The sequence below is a fragment of the Amia ocellicauda genome, unplaced genomic scaffold, assembly GCF_036373705.1.
Source record: "Amia ocellicauda isolate fAmiCal2 unplaced genomic scaffold, fAmiCal2.hap1 HAP1_SCAFFOLD_30, whole genome shotgun sequence".
In the NCBI taxonomy this organism is placed as follows: Eukaryota; Metazoa; Chordata; class Actinopteri; order Amiiformes; family Amiidae; genus Amia; species Amia ocellicauda.
Genome location: NW_027102865.1, coordinates 5,276 through 17,782, shown reverse-complemented (window position 1 = coordinate 17,782; position 12,507 = coordinate 5,276). Strand labels below are relative to the sequence as shown.

At 40.0% G+C, this 12,507-nt stretch overlaps 1 non-coding gene across 1 annotated transcript; it reads right to left on the bottom strand.

The window, feature by feature from the left end:
• Nucleotides 1-6,735: 6,735 nt before the first annotated feature.
• LOC136729251 (U5 spliceosomal RNA) lies at nt 6,736-6,850 on the bottom strand. Its single transcript, XR_010808865.1, has one exon. It is a non-coding gene; the product is annotated as a U5 spliceosomal RNA (small nuclear RNA).
• Between the last annotated feature and the right edge of the window lie 5,657 nt (nt 6,851-12,507).

Genomic DNA, 12,507 nt, shown 5'->3' with positions numbered 1-12,507 from the left:
ACTACCCTTGAGCTCGCAAGTGCTAAGCTAGCCATAACTTTCATCACCTCTATCGACTTTTTTTCGAGTTGCGTCGTAGTGTCGTTTACCAACTGAGTTCGACGCGACTCTACTTCAAAGTCCAAACTGCCTAGTTGTCCAAGGAATTCAGGAATCTCTGTTCCTGGTACCTTAACAATCAATGCTTCACATGGGGACATTTGGGTAATCATTGTTTTGGCTATTCAGTAACAACCCAACAGAACAGTACTCGATTAATCACCTAATGACTCTAATGCCAACGCATAGGATATCAACAATTTATCACAAGTAACTAAAACAGACTTAATCTTTTGTGACTTTGGATTTATGACTGATGTCAATCCATGCCATCTTTTGGAAATGCCGGTTGGCCTGGGTTCGTAGCTCTATGTCGGGATTTCGGCTCTCATCCACTTCAAAGAGTTTTTATCACCCACAGGCCCCTTTCTCCAGACATCTCATAGCAGAATAACAAACTATTTGGCCTCTTCTCGGTGCCATCCTCCCCAAAACTGTCACTTTGATGCAAACCAGTTCCAAGCTGATGAGCTAAGGAAATCTGATAACTTTGGGGGGGAGAGGTCTTCTTTAGATCCGTGCTTCAGCTCAGAGCCCAAATACTCTTATCCAAATACACCCAACATAACGTTACACACCACATCCCAAAGATGCTCTATTGGGTTGAGATCTGGTGACTGTGGGGGCCAGTTTAGTACAGTGAACTCATTGTCATGTTCAAGAAACCAATTTGAAATGATTCGACCTTTGTGACATGGTGCATTATCCTGCTGGAAGTAGCCATCAGAGGATGGGAACATGGTGGTCATAAAGGGATGGACATGGTCAGAAACAACGGGCCGTGGCATTTAAACGATGCCCAATTGGCACTAAGGGGCCTAAAGTGTGCCAAGAAAACATCCCCCACACCATTACACCACCACCACCAGCCTGCACAGTGGTAACAAGGCATGATGGATCCATGTTCTCATTCTGTTTACGCCAAATTCTGACTCTGAAATCGAGACTCATCAGACCAGGCAACATTTTTCCAGTCTTCAACTGTCCAATTTTGGTGAGCTTGTGCAAATTGTAGCCTCTTTTTCCTATTTGTAGTGGAGATGAGTGGTACCCAGTGGGGTCTTCTGCTGTTGTAGCCCATCCGCCTCAAGGTTGTACGTGTTGTGGCATCACAAATGCCTTGCTGCATACCTCGGTTGTAGCGAGTGGTTATTTCAGTCAAAGTTGCTCTTCTATCAGCTTGAATCGAGTCGGCCCATTCTCCTCTGAGCTCTAGCATCAACAAGGCATTTTCGCCCACAGGACTGCCGCATACTGGATGTTTTTCCCTTTTCACACCATTCTTTGTAAACCCTAGAAATGGTTGTGCGTGAAAATCCCAGTAATTGAGCAGATTGTGAAATACTCAGACCGGCCCGTCTGGCACCAACAACCATGCCACGCTCAAAATTGCTTAAATCACCTTTCATTCCCATTCAGACATTCAGTTTGGAGTTCAGGAGATTGTCTTGACCAGGACCACACCCCTAAATGCATTGAAGCAACTGCCATGTGATTGGTTGGTTAGATAATTGCATTAATGAGAAATTGAACAGGTGTTCCTAATAATCCTTTACGTGAGTGTATATGTATGTATGTATGTATGCATGTCCAATTGCTTTGACAATTCAAATGCACTGAATTGAGAGAGAGAGAGAGAGAGAGAGTTGTAGTCCAGACCACTGCAAAATTCCTGCTGAAGTGATCTGGATCACCACACAATGGCCCAAGGACCACTGCAAACTTGGATTTCAATGTATTTGTGTAATCTGTGTTGCAATAGCACCTACCATGTTCCTTTGTGGTGATCTGGTTAATTCTGATCTGGGAAAACCACAATCCTGCAGGTTTAATAAGTCTCTCTACACATCAGTCCCTGAGTACCTTCAACCAATGGTCATTTTGACCAATTAAGCCCAAGATTTGAGTCAATTAAGTTGTCAAGGACTACCCAGTGAAGACGTGAACTCACGACTAGGTCACACTGTGAGCTCACCAGAGCAGACATTACACTGAGCTCACTGTGAGCTCACTTAGCGCTTTTCCAGCGACATGGTGCCGGTGCTGGAGCCGGAGCCGCTGCCCTTACTCGGTGGCTAACCCACCTCTATGTTACAAATGTTCCCTAAACACTTATTTTGCAAGATCAATAAAAATCCTTTAGGAAATTTAAACTTTTACTGACACACATAGTTAATAGCAATGTATTATAACTTTACCAAAAATAATAATCTGTATATCTTTAATTGTTTAGACGTTATTAAGATATAATGCATCTTTCACATAGGGAACATTTGTAACATGTTAGGAAAAACAAACAAATGATTTGAAAATATTCATAATTACAGCATACAATTTGTCAGGCTTCATAAGAATGGTATTTATAACATACTCTGTAAAAATCAAGCAAATAGCATTTGTGGTTCACGAGAAAAAAAAAAATATATATATATATATATATATATATATATATATATATATATATATATATATATATATATATATATATATATATATAATCAAAGCTATCAGACTATAGCAGCCGGTGTATGAAGACACATACGATTATACAGCATTATTTGGCAGCTTCGCAAGACCTAATTTTAAACGTTGTTGGTAAGTTAGATAATTAGTGGGGACCCGCTATTTGCAATTCTTCCCCTCCATAATTGCTAAAATAAAGTTTTACTGACATTTTATTGACCCTACCACTGCATAGGGCACATCTGTAACATGAACGCTACTGAATGGCACATACATTGAAAACTACGGAGAACTGAGACAAATCCACTTTACACTTCATAAATAATCTTAAAACGTTTCCAACCAAGGCAACACCCACTTGAAATACGTTCATTCTCATTTTTGGTAAACAAAAAGAGAGATTGTTACATATGTTCCCTATGATGCATCTACAGAGAGAGAGAGACAGACAGACACTAACTCTCTCTCTCTCTCAGCTGGGAGTGTGTGGGAGGGGTCTGCAGTGAGCGGGAGTGCTGCTGAGAGCTCTGTCCTTTGGCTGCGTTTTTTTGTTGCTTTACTTTTTTCAGTTTGTTTATTTTGTCTTCTGTTTTCAGTGCTTTTCTTATTGTGGGGGAACAGGGGAGGGGAGGGGGGAGTACCGGTAGTTCTTCCCGGGTCGGGGGGTCGGACCCCCTGAATGCGTCTTTTGAAAAACTGACCCGACGCCATGGAGTCAAGATCGCTCCGGTGCAGTTCTGCCCCCTAGAGCAGTGTGTGTTAGCGGTTGGGGAGGTAGCAGGGTGTGAAAATATCAAGTCTGCTGCCATTGTTATCTTCTTAAAAACCACTGATCTGCTCAATCAGCTAGTGGCTAATGGCACAGTGTTAGACGACACTTTCACCCCGGTGTTGCCGCTCGCTGCTCCTGCCCGGAAGGTAACGCTGTCTAACGTCCCTCCGTTCATCCGCACCGGCTCGGGCAGCTGATGTCCGGCATTAAGAGGGTCCCGCTGGGCTGCAAAGCCCCGCAACTGAAACACGTCGTGTCCTTCCGAAGGCAGCTGTATATGATCCTCAATAACATCAATGAGGATCTTAATGTCTCCGAAGTTGGATCTCTCTTGCTGCCACCACCACGAAGATTGCTCTTTAGTAATGTTGGAAAGTCAAAGACAGCAACCGTCAGGGTTCTTGCATATGACGTATTCGTGCTGCACCTCTCTGCAAGGATCCAGGACAGTTTGTCAATGTAAACTCCAGTGCCTGGGAATATTTCCACCTAAAAGACAATGGTAAATAAAAAACAAGTTTATCCCCAAACTATTCTTATATTATGTTAAGTGGAATACATTATCAGTAAGGCTGTGATTTTGTTACAGAAATGTGTTATTAAAGACCACAGTATGTCTCAATTCTAAGTTTATTAATTTACACACATAATAAAGTCAGTGAATCTGTGACACCCATAATTCAATTACATTCTTATTATCAACTATAACTATGAATATAACTGATAATGTAGCATCATTAGATTGTTTACAACCAATATTTGTTTTCAATATATATATTTTTACCTTGTCTTTGTAATATTGTAGACCAAGAGTGTTATACCTGTTTTGGTGATTCTTTGTCAGATTCAGAACAATTTGCTGTGGGGCTGTCAGAACCACTTGATGGTGACACACTTTTGTCTTCATTGCTGATAAATGTGGCTTTTGTTACAATTTTTTTCAGATTGTCCAAAAGGTCTGGAATCTCTGGAGAAAAAAACCTTAGTATTAAATGATAATCATTTCTAGTAATATATTTAATACAAAGTGAAAACAAAACCATCAATGCCTGCAATTATACTTGAGAGACTTGCTCTATGTTATTGGCAAACTGACCTTTTTGTGGGTCATTAACATTAGCTACAAAAAAATAAAAGAGATAAAATACAAGAATTACCAGGTCTAATGTAATGCATATAGTCATTAATGTAGGATTATGAAGTTATGTTGAAAACTTTATTTAATAATCAGTATTATTAAACTATTAGACAGTGCACATTAAGAGTCTGTATTGTGGTTCTAGATAACTTCAGTATGATCAACTATAATACATTACTCTGGAATCTAAATTACTGAAGAATAACATTTATCAAGATAAGGAATTATTTGCTATAAATAAAAAAAACTTACCATCAACCATACGGTTTCGAAGACATTGGTTTTCATTTTTAAGTCTTGTGTTTTCCTTTTCGAGCTGCTTAACTTTTTGCTGTAGCTCAACTTCACTGGACTCTTTAAATGTCTGTAGAATATGACGGGATCTAATTCTTGAAGCTCCATCGGTTTTCTTTCTTATTTTGTGCTGTATTCAGAGAGGAAAAGAGTTTAAAATGAAAATATATATATATATGAATATGATTAAAAAAAAACAATCCTGCAATACATTTATTTAATATTTGCAGTAATTATCTCACCGGTAACTGTGGTTCATCAAGGTCACTATCATCTGAAATTTGAAGTTTTTTGTTTGGTTTAGGTACTCTCTTCATTTTAGGACAGGGCATTTTTGTTAGGTCATTAAGTTTTCTTCTTAGTTCGCCTTCTTTTCCTAAAATAAAAATAAAATAAATAAAACCCTGCATTATGTCCACAGATATTTGGGGATTATATTTATTTGTCATAAAAATACTGTGCTTTGACCATACAAATTAAGATGAACAGCCAACACTGAATCAAAACTGAAGTTAAATTATATCTGGTTTAATTTATTTTGTGATTTGGGGGATTTTATTGTATAGCACAACACACAATAAATCGTTCTTACAAATGCCAGTCAAGTATGACGAGTTTTAGCGCCCTCACCACCACCTACCATGTTATAAGAGTATGTTAGAAGTACAACACATTAATAACTTAAACATTCATTTCAAATATACTGTGATTGTATATATCAAATAGCATGTAAAGACTTTAATGTTTTTTTTTTAAATAAACATTGTTACCAGTCATAATGATCTGCGCTTCATGGACAGGCCATCCACCTTTTGGAGGTTTGTTCGTGTCTCTCCACTCTGCTCTGAAGTTTCGAGTCGTCTCTTCGTCATCATCAGCAATGCTGAATAAATCAAAATTGCGAAAGCAAGCAGTGGGAATCACGCTGTAAGAGTCTTTGTCGACCCCGCTTTCCCACTTCACCAACGCGTGCATCACCGCCATACTACCTTCACCTTCTCGTCCGTTTTTTCTGCGCGTTTTTCCCCCGACAAGTCACGGCACAAAAAACAGTCCCGCTCTGCATTCTGGTACTTGGCGTTCTTAATAACACCAACAGGGTGTAATCGCATAGACCACTCGAGTATAAAGTACTACATATCCCATCAGTTACTGTTTTTTTTCATTTTCTGAAACTGCAATTTAGCACTTTCAACTGTTTCTTAGTGATTCCTAGAATTACTAACCGGTATTGTAGTCAATGCGTTTATAACCTTTTTTGTTTAACGATTTGTGTGTTATCCTATGTGATCCCATGGTCTTTGATTTGGTCACGGAAGTGATTTGTCTTTGATTTGTTGATCTAGAGTTGAATTTTAATTAGTTTTTCCCTTTTGTATAATTAGTGTAGTGCTACATTTAGTCTTAGTTTTTAAATAAATTTGACAATTTATATCTTTGGAATTGGTGTCTGCGTCCAATTATTACAGAAATTGAGTTCTACAAGACTCCAGGATTCGTGCTAAGGTGATACTATGAATTCACTTCTTTAATTGAAATGTATAAGTGTACCTTACGCTACATATATGTATGTATGTATGTATGTCCAATTGCTTTGACAATACAAATGAATTGAATTGAGAGGGAGAGAGAGAGAGAGAGAGAGAGAGAGAGACAGACAGACAGACAGACTGACAAACAGAAAAACAGACAGACACAGACACACACACACACAGAGCCAGCCAGCTCAGCGATGACATCACGAGCCTCTCTCAGCTGACTGCTATGACATCACAGAGCACGTACATTCCGTTGCTTGCCGTCTGTCAACCACTCAGTCACTGCCAGCCAGACTGGCTGGCTGGCTGGATGGGGGGGCTGCTTGCTGCTGCTGCGTACCTTAGCAAGCTTATTTGCTTGACCGGCCTTCCTACTCCTCTGCCCACATGCCCACCTATGCCCGATCTGCTGTTCACCTGGATCACAGCTCCGCCCCAACAAGGCAGAGCCCCCCAAGAATGGTACAAACTCACCCACGATCCCCTCCACGGAAAGCTTTAGCAAAAGGCAAAAGCGTTATACGTAATGAAGAGGAACCCGAGTCCAAGACGCATCCGACCAGCCATACATATTTGTGTGTATTAAAGATCACATTTTCTTACATTTAGTTTTTCTGTACTTTATTACATCTTATTGTGATTTATAAAAGTATTGTTTCTTTTCCATATGTATGTATGTATGTGTGTGTGTGTGTGTGTGTGTGTGTGTGTGTCTGTCTCTGTGTGAAAGTTAGTGTGTGTGTCTGTACGTGTGTGCCTGTCTCTGTGTGAAAGTGTGTGTGTGTGTGTGTGTGTGTGTGTGTGTGTGTGTGTGTATGTCTCTCTGTGAAAGTGTGTGTGTGGGTGTGACAGTGTGTGTGAGTGTCTGTCTGTCATGTAACTCGCACATCTGTGATGGCACCATTTTTGCAGAAGAGATGTACACATTTTGGAGCAACATATGCTGCCATCCAGACATCATCTTTTCCAGTGACGTCCCTGCATTTTCAAACAGATCACATTTTATTACACTTTGTTTATCTGTACCTTATTACATCTTATTGTGATTTATACTTGTAATGTTTCTTTTCCATATATATGTATGTACAGTGGGGGAAAAAAGTAATTGATCCCCTGCTGATTTTGTACGTTTGCCCACTGACAAAGAAATGATCAGTCTATAATTTTAATGGTAGGTGTATTTTAGCAGTGAGAGACAGAATAACAACAAGAAAATCCAGAAAAATGCATTTCAAAAAAGTTATAAATTGATTTGCATGTTAATGAGGGAAATAAGTATTTGACCCATTTTCAATGCCCTGGCTTAGGGAAGGAGGTTCTCACCCATGATTTGACGGTACATGGCCCCGTCCATCGTCCCTTTGATGCGGTGCAGTTGTCCTGTCCCCTTAGCAGAAAAACAGCCCCAAAGCATAATGTTTCCACCTCCATGTTTGATGGTGGGAATGGTGTTCTTGGGGTCATTCCTCCTCCTCCAAACACGGCGAGTTGAGTTGATGGCAAAGAGCTTGATTTTGGTCTCATCTGAGACCACTTTCACCCAGTTCTCCTCTGAATCATTCAGATGTTCATTGGCAAACTTCAGACGGGTCTGTACATGTGCTTTCTTGAGCAGGGGGACCTTGCGGGCGCTGCAGGATTTCAGTCCTTCACGGCATAGTGTGTTACCAATTGTTTTCTTGGTGACTATGGTCCCAGCTACCTTGAGATCATTAACAAGATCCTCCCATGTAGTTCTGGGCTGATTCCTCACCGTTCTCATGATCATTGAAACTCCACGAGGTGAGATCTTGCATGGAGCCCCAGACTGAGGGAGACTGACAGTTATTTTGTGTTTCTTCCATTTGCGAATAATCGCACCAACTGTTGTCACCCTCTCACCAAGCTGCTTGGTGATGGTCTTGTAGCCCATTCCAGCCTTGTGTAGGTCTACAATCTTGTCCCTGACATCCTTGGACAGCTCTTTGGCCATGGTGGAGAGTTTGGAATCTGATTGATTGATTGCTTCTGTGGACAGGTGTCTTTTATACAGGTAACGAGCTGAGATTAGGAGCACTCCCTTTAAGAGAGTGCTCCTAATCTCAGCTCGTTACCTGTATGAAAGACACCTGGGAGCCAGAAATCTTGCTGATTGATAGGGGATCAAATACTTATTTCCCTCATTAACATGCAAATCAATTTATAACTTTTTTGAAATGCGTTTTTCTGGATTTTCTTGTTGTTATTCTGTCTCTCACTGCTAAAATACACCTACCATTAAAATTATAGACTGATCATTTCTTTGTCAGTGGGCAAATGTACAAAATCAGCAGGGGATCAAATACTTTTTTCCCTCACTGTATGTATGTATGTATGTATGTATGTAAGTGTGTGTGTGTCTGTCTCTGTGTGAAAGTGTGTGTGTGTGTCTGTCTGTGAAAGTGATTGTGTGTGAAAGTGTGTGTGTCTGTCTGTCTGTCTGTGAAAGTGTGTGTGTGTGTGTGTGTGTGTGTGTGCGTGTGTCTGTCTGTCTGTGAAAGTGTGTGTTTGTGTGTGTATGGGTGTGACAGTGTGTATGAGTGTCTGTCATGTAACTCGCACATCTGTGAGGGCACCATTTTTGCAGAAAGAGATGTACACATTTTGGAGCAACATATGCTGCCATCCAGACATCGTCTTTTCCAGGGACGTACCTGCATTTTTCAGCAGGATAACGCCAAACCACATTCTGCCCAGATTTCAAGCGCATGGTTGCATAGGCAGAGAGTGCGGGTGCTAGCATGGCCTGCCTGCAGTCCTGACCTGTCTCCGAATTGAGAATGTGTGGCGCACTATGAAGTGCAAATTAAGACAACGAAGGCCCTGTGCAGTTGCGCAGCTGAGGAAATGCATAATGGATGAATGGGGGAAAATCCCGCTTGCTAAACTTAACCAAGTGGTGTCTTCAGTGCCCAAGTGCTTAATAAGTGTTATTAAAAGAAAAGGTGATGTTACATAGTGGTAAACAGTCGACTGTCCCAACTTTCTTGGTTTCTTTTCACTGCTAATGAGATGCTGTAGAGTGAGTTAGTTATATTGCTTTCAGGAGCTCTAATCGTATTGATGAGTTCATGCAGCATTTGTAATTGAATTTCAAAAAGAAATCTTTGCTGTCTGGCCTGTGTGTATGAGATGTACTCTGTCAATCTTTGGCTAACAACTGAAACATTGGTAGAACAGAAATGGCAACATAAAAAAGAAAAGTACATTTTAAAAGAGCACATTAAATAGGATGAATATACAGTTTTTTACAATCACTTTGTCACTCATTTCAGAACCTTGATGTCATTTTTCAAAACTAGACACAAAACTCAAAACGGTCATCACTTGTAACACAGGCTGTCCAATGTTCAAAACATTGCATTGTGCATTCATATCTTTAAAGAAACCTAGCACTTGCAGACTTGTTGGTTCAAATAACTCATTTATCATGAAATACCATAGTAACATAGTAACACAGAAGATACCGATAGTTTCACTGTGTAGTTGTTCGTACAATCATTAAATATTGTAGTACAAAATATGTGATACATGTTTCATTATGGTACTACACATAAATACATCACTGTAAAAGGACTAGTAGAGAGAATACTACAGACACAGTGGAATCATTGAACAAAATCTGAAATGTATTGATGCAATACAATCAAATCACACCATAGGTTTCTTTGAATCCATGCAACAATAATTAGCTACAAAAACGAACAAAACTACAGTAAAATGTCAACTGCAGTGTTCCTCACCTGGCTTAGTGTAAAAAGCAAAACAAAGGATTGATTACTGTACTTCTAAATTTCCATCAGCCCTGTGTTCAGGTTCAGGTTCTCACAACCATTTTTCACAAGAGGCATCTTGAAACTGAACATACCTGAACATACTCAGTCATCAGCTGCTTCACTCTGTCTGCATTTCTTTCAAAAGGCACACTATACTCTGTGCTACACATTGGTATGCAGTATACAGTCATTTGACAATTGAGAGTAGCCTAATGTTTAGTGCATGCTGAAGACTTGCTGCTTCTCAGTACGGACATTTCTGATGATTGAGGCCACAGTTGATCCTGAGTTGATTCTGAGGTTTGATTGAATCATTGTAGCTGCCTCAGTCATGGTCATGCCATGATTTACAACATGTTCTACAACTATTTCTCGGATTTCACTGGACACTATTTGCTGTTGCTGCCGCTGTCTGGTCCGTGGCCTTGTCCTCTACCACGTTCCCCCAACACCTCTCAAATGAGGCCCATGGCTGCCTCTCTGGTGAGGCCTAAGCCCTCCTCTATGACGAGGCCCACGACCACCTCTCAGAAGGGGTGCATGTCCCCTTCCATTCCTTTGACCACCACGTCTTCCTCCTCCCACTGCTTGACCTCTATTGTGACCTGGATGACCTGCCGGCTCCATGTTATCACTGTGTTGCTCGGGTGGATAGCACTCATTTCACTCGATACTCGTACCACAATGTGAAATCAATCATCAATAACCAGTTGGCAGTATTGGAAAAGCAATTACAAGGGCCTGCATACATACAGTAATGTCAAATCTGATGTGGAAGAACAATCATCTTCAACCAGGTTGGAGCGTTAGTTGCAATGCCTTTAATACACGCAGCGTGGAGAGGAACAGTGATTCAAGAAGATCCCAAAGTCGCTCTGCCTTCATTTTAACAGTCAGAGCTTTTATACACAAAAATCAAAGAGCTGGTTATAATCAGAAAGTCATTACTATGTTATCTTAAAAGTTAGCTAAGCAGAATTTATATCATTATAGGACAGAGTTCATAGATCAACACATGGATTAGGGAGCAGGCACTTCAATCATACTGTTTGACATTGTCTCCAAGATTCTCATCGTAAATAACAAGCAGAAATCAAACTACCTTCTGGCCTGACCTTCTAGCTTGACCTTATCTTTCTTAAGTATACAAGAGAGAAAAACAGGTATTAGAGAAAGAATTTCTAACTTTCCTTCCACACTGAAAACATGGTGTGGAAAAGTGCTACATGATGATGAATGATGATGAAATATTACATCCATAGATAATGTAGTCCAACTGGTTCATGCTCCTCGGTTATTGGTGTCAATGGATCTCATTATCCTGAAACTTTCATGATCGAAACATGGAATACTGTTCGTCAGTTTCCATAAAACTATGAATTAAGAGTAATGCAACAGTCACTTATCATTTTGAGCAGCTGTATCAATTGATAGTTAGATCTTTGTAATGAAATGAATAGACAGTGATCTCAGATGTAATGTGTGAATTGCATTTTGAAATGGTAATACTTTGACGTTAAGTTGTATCATTTTAGTTCAATGAACAAATGATCTGAGGTTGATGTGTATTGTATCCAAGCAATTGAAAAATGTGCATTTTGATCATCGGGTGTGAGTTTAGTGTCTAGAGTTTTGAAAAATGACATCAAGGTTCTGAAATGAGTGCCAAAGTGATTGTAAAAAAGTGTAATATCAGGGGACAGTGGCTATTACTGATCTGGCCTTCCGTGGCCTCTGTATTAATGTAACAGGTCACATTGTATGTGTACACTGATACTTGATAGTATAATATAGTACAAGTAAAAAACATACATAGGTATCATAGAAGTATTTTGCAGAAATGATTAAGGATAGTTATCAAAATGGAGAGGAAATGCTAAATCCAGTCTCCCCAGGCTGAGCTTCTATTGCTACACCTGCTAAGTGGCTGCTGGCCCCACTATATGGATAGAGCCACACCAAGTACAAGAGTCTCCCCATTGCTATTTATATCTCCCTATCCAGTCTTCTATACGTGTCAGGTATACAAGTGTGTGTGTGTGTGTGTGTGTGTGTCTGTCTGTCTGTCTGTCTGTGAAAGTGTGTGTGTGTGTGTGTGTGAAAGTGTGTGTGAGTGTCTGTCTGTCTGTCTGTCATGTAACTTGCACATCTGTTAGGGCACCATTAATGCAGAGATGTACACATATTGTTTATTTTCCATATATATGTATGTATGTATGTATGCATGTCCAATTGCTTTGACAATACAAATGCACTGAATTGAGACAGAGAGAGAGAGAGAGAGAGAGAGAGAGAGAGGTGCTAAGGCACATTTGTAACATAAATTAGGGAACATTTGAAACATGCTTAGGGAACATTCATAAGAACATAAGAACATAAGAAAGTTTACAAACGAGAGGAGGCCATTCG